We start from the raw sequence: 4,961 nt of genomic DNA, 5'->3' as shown, positions 1-4,961 counted from the left end.
AAGAAGGTGATTAGCCTTTATCGCTCAGCCCTTTGAGTAGAGGATTTGGGGACGTCATGTTAAAATTGTACAGGGATGTTGGTGAGGCCTCTCCTGGACACTGTGTCCAGTTCTGGTCTCCCTGTTATAGGAAGGATGTTATTAAGCTGGAGAGGGTTCGGAAGGGATTTACCGGGATGTTGCCGGGAATGGAAGGATGTTTGAGTTATAGAGAAAGGCTGGGACTTTTCTCACTGGAGCGTAGGAGGCTGAGGGGGTGAGCTTAGAGAGTTTTACACAATCATGAGGGGCACAGATAAGGTGAATGCAAAGGCTTGTCTCCTGAGGGTGGGCAATTATAAGACAAGGGGGCATTTTTAAGGTGAGTTGAGAAACATTTATAAGGGACATGGGTAGCAATTTTTTTACACAGAGAGCGGTCCGTGTGTGGAATGAGCTTCCAAAGAAAGCGGTGGACGGGATACATTACAACGTATAAAAGACATTTGGAAAGTAAATGAACAGGAAAGGTTTGGGGGGATAGGGGCCAGGAGCAGGCAGACGGGGGCAAGTTGAGTTTGGGATTATGGTCAGCACAGACTGGTTGGGCCAAAGGGCCTGCTTCCCAACTGTATGACTCGACGATTCTAAGTACCCTGATGCTGGTGCCAAGTCTCCATTAGGTCATAAAACCATAGTAGGCTATTTGGCCCCTTGAGCCTGCTACTCCATCCAATAGGATCGCGACCAATCCCACATTCCCAACCACCCAACTCCCCCACCCCCGAGAGAAGACATTCCTCCCTATCTCAGCCTTCAGTTGGTGCCCCCTTTACTCTGACGCTGTGCCCTCTGGTCCTAGACTCTCCCGCAAGGGGGACAGCATTGACCCCGTCGATATATTTCAATGGGATCGCCTCTCATCCTCCTAAACTCCAGTGAGTCAGAGTCCCACCCTGTTTAGCCTTTTCCCATAAGACTATCCCTCCATCCCCAGGGATCGTCCCGGTGAACCTTCTCCGAGCTGCCTCCAATGTAATGATATCTCTCCTTAAATATGGTGAGAACCAAACCTGCTCACATTTCTCCAGATGTGGACACCCCCAGCACCTGGTCCAGTTGCAGTAAGAATTCCCTACTCCTATACTCCAAACCCCTTTGGAATAAGGGCCAACATTGCATTGGCCATTAGAGATAATGGGAACTACAGATGCTAGAGAATCCAAGATGATAAAATGTGAGGCTGGATGAACACAGCAGGCGAAGCAGCATCTCAGGAGCACAAAAGCTGATGTTTCGGGCCTAGACCCTTCATCAGAGAGGGGGATGGGGAGAGGGAACTGGAATAAATAGGGAGAGAGGGGGAGGCGGACCGAAGATGGAGAGAAAAGAAGATAGGTGGAGAGAGTATAGGTGGGGAGGTAGGGAGGGGATAGGTCAGTCCAGGGAAGACGGACAGGTCAAGGAGGTGGGATGAGGTTGGTAGGTAGGAGATGGAGGTGCGGCTTGGGGTGGGAGGAAGGGATGGGTGAGAGGAAGAACAGGTTAGGGAGGCGGGGACGAGCTGGGTTGGTTTTGGGATGCAGTGGGGGGAGGGGCCAAGCTCCCTCACGCCTATCCCAGGCCCCAAGATGACATTCCATATTAAGCAGATGCTCACCTGCACATCTGCCAACATGGTATACTGCATCCACTGTACCCATTGTGGCTTCCTCTACATTGGGTGCAGAACACCTCCTCTTGGTTCGCAATAAACAAATGCACCTCCCAAACGCAAACCATTTCCACTCCCCCTCCCATTCTTTAGTTGACATGTCCATCATGGGCCTCCTGCAGTGCCACAATGATGCCACCCGAAGTTTGCAGGAACAGCAACTCATATTCTGCTTGGGAAACCTGCAGCCCAATGGTATCAATGTGGACTTCACAAGTTTCAAAATCTCCCCCTCTGTTCTGGGTCCTCTTCTATTTGTGATTTTTGTAAATGATTTGGACGTAGGAGTGGAAGGGTGGATTAGCAAGTTTGCAGATGATACAAAGGTGGGTCAAGTTGTGGATAGTGCGGAGAGCTGTTGTACGTTACAAAGGGGCATTGATAGGATGCAGAGCTGGGCTGAGCAGTGGCAGATGGAGTTTAACCCTGAAAAGTTGAGGTGATTCATTTTGGAAGGACAAACTCGAAAGCAGAATGCAGGGTTAACGGAAAGATTCTTGGCAGTGTGGAGGAGCAGAGGGATCTTGGGGTTCATGTTCACAGTTCCCTGAGAGCTGCCACCCAGGTGGATAGAGTTGTTAAGAAGGCGTATGGTGTATTAGCTTTCATTAATAGAGGGATTGAGCTCAAGAGCCATCAAGTTATGCTCCAGTTGTACAAAACCCTGGTTCGGTCACATCTGGAGTATTGTGTCCAGTTCTGGTCGCCTCATTACAGGGAAAATGTAGAAGCGTTAGAAAAGTTGCAGAGGAGATTTACCAGGATGTTGCCTGGAATGGAGGGAAGGTCTTGCGAGGAAAGGTTGAGAGACCTAGGGCTTTTCTCTTTAGAACAATGAAGGATGAGAGGTGACTTGATAGAAGTGTACAAAATGATCAGAGGTATAGGCAGAGTGGACAGCCAGAGACTTTTTCCCAGGGTGGAGGTAGCTATTACAAGGCGACATAGTTTTAAAGTGAGTGACATCGGGGAGACGTCAGAGGTAGGTTCTTTGCTCAGAGGGTGGTAGGGGCATGGAAAGCATTGCCGGAGAGGGTAATGGAGTCGGCCTCATTAGGGGCATTTAAGCGGCTATTAGATAGGCACATGGATGGTAATATAAGGTAGTGGTGGACGTTGGATAGACCTTAGGTTTAGGGTCAAAGTTCAGCACAACACTGTGGGCCGAAGGGCCTGTACTGTGCTGTACTGTTCTGTGTTCTAAGGCCTTAGACAAGGAGTCCCACAGGGAGCCGCTGAATATGGCGTTAGGGGCAAGGTACTGGCATGGGCAGAGGATTGGCTGGCTGGCAGAAAACAGGGGGTGTGGGGGATAAAGGGGTCTTTTAATTAACAATGGGGACAAAGTGACTGAGGGCACTGTGCTACGTTTGCAGAGCACGCGAAGAGAGGTGGAGGGACAGGTTAGCATTGAGGAAGTGGGGAGGCTGCGGAAGGACTCGGACAGGCTGGGAGAGGGGGAAAGATGTAGCAGGTGGAATACCGTGTGGGAAAGTGCGAGGTTATGCACTTTGGCAGGAAGGTGAGAGGTGCAGAGTATTTGCTCAACGGGGAAGGCTGCGGAAATCTGAAACACAAAGGGTCTGGGAGTCCCAGTTCAAGATTCTCTTCAGGTTCACATGGAGGTTCAGTTGGTAATTAGGAGGGAAAATGCAGTGTTAGCGTTCACTTCGAGAGGGGGCTAGAATATAGCAGCAGGGGCGTCCTGCTGAGGCTGTATCAGGCTCTGGGTCAGGCTGCGTTTGGAATATTGGGAGCGATTTTGGGCCCCGTATCTAAGGAACGATGAGCTGGCCTTGGAGGGGGAGTCCAGAGGCCTTCACAAGAATGATCCCGGGGGTGAGGGGCTTGTTGTATGAGGAGTGGGTGAGGACTCTGGGTCTGTGCTCGATGGGGTTTAGAAGGATGAGGGGGGAATCTGACTGAAACGTACAGGACACTGAGAGGCCTGGATAGAGGGGACGGGGAGAAGATGTTCCCACTCAGTAGGAGAGACTCGGACCTGAGGGCACAGCCTCAGGGTGAAGGGACGGCCCTTTAGAACTGAGATGGGGAGGAATTTCTTCAGCTAAAGGGAGATGAATCTGTGGGAATCATTACTGCAGAGGGCTGTGGGGGAGGGGGAGCAAGTCACTGAGTGTCTTCAAGACAGAGATAGGGAGAGTCATGAGGAGTGAGCGGGGTCAAGAGGAGGGGGCAGGAGAGTGTGATTGAGAAACATATCAGCTGTGATGGAATGGGGGAGCAGTCTCAATGGGCTGAATGGCCCAATTCTGCTCCTACATCCGACATTTCTCCTGCAAACTCACCCTCCGAGCCCCCGACTTGGGAAATATATCGGCCGTTCCTTCAGTGTCGCTGGGTCAGCATCCTGGGACTCCCTCCCTGAGGGCACCATGTGGGGGACCCTACACCACACGGGACTGCAGCGGCTCAAACCCCAACTTCGCAAGAGGGGGGCGCAATTAGTGGTGGGAAAGGGGACAATAAATGCTGGGTCCCGGCCAGCGACACCCACTTCTGGCGAGTGAGCGAACACCAGAATGTGGTGCTTATTGACAACAAAATGCAGGCAGCTTGGCTGGATGAGTTAGCAATGAGTTTTGCTCAGTAGGACAGACTGGGACCTGAGGGCACAGACTCAGGGTGAAGGGACGGCCCTTTAGGACTGAGATGGGGAGGAATTTCTTCAGCCAGAGGGAGGCAAATCTCAGGCATTTTGTTTCTCTGCTGCAGGATGTGACTGAGAGCGCACAGCGAGTAAAAGATGCATCAAATTAAACGGGAGACTTCTGAACCGCATTGTCAGTGAGCAAGTCCCTGACCCGCAGCAGGGGCTCCTTACTGACATTGAGGGTCAATTGGGGCAGTGAGTGGAACCACTTTCAGGGCAGACAGACCTGGGTGTGTGTGTGAGTGTGTGTGTGTGTGTGTGTGTGTGTGTCTGTGTGTGTATGTGTGAGAGTGTGTGTCTGTGTGTGTGTGTGTGCGTGTGTGTATGTGTGTATGTGTGAGAGTGTGTGTGTGTATGTGTGCGTGTGTGTGTGTGAGTGTGTGTGTGTGTATGTGAGAGTGTGTGCGTGTGTGTGTGTGTATGTGTGAGAGTGTGTGTCTGTTAGTGTGTGTGTGTGTGTGTGTGTGTGTGTGTATATGTGTGTGTGGTGGGGGGGGGGGGAGGTATCTGCCTGGCACGGTAATGGGCGGCCGTGACGAACAGAGGGCAGGGCTCCCGAGGGGCCCACCTTTCCCTCTGTTACTGAGCTCCCCC

The sequence above is a fragment of the Stegostoma tigrinum genome, chromosome 40 (assembly GCF_030684315.1).
Source record: "Stegostoma tigrinum isolate sSteTig4 chromosome 40, sSteTig4.hap1, whole genome shotgun sequence".
NCBI classification, from domain to species: Eukaryota; Metazoa; Chordata; class Chondrichthyes; order Orectolobiformes; family Stegostomatidae; genus Stegostoma; species Stegostoma tigrinum.
This window is presented reverse-complemented; position numbering follows the sequence as displayed.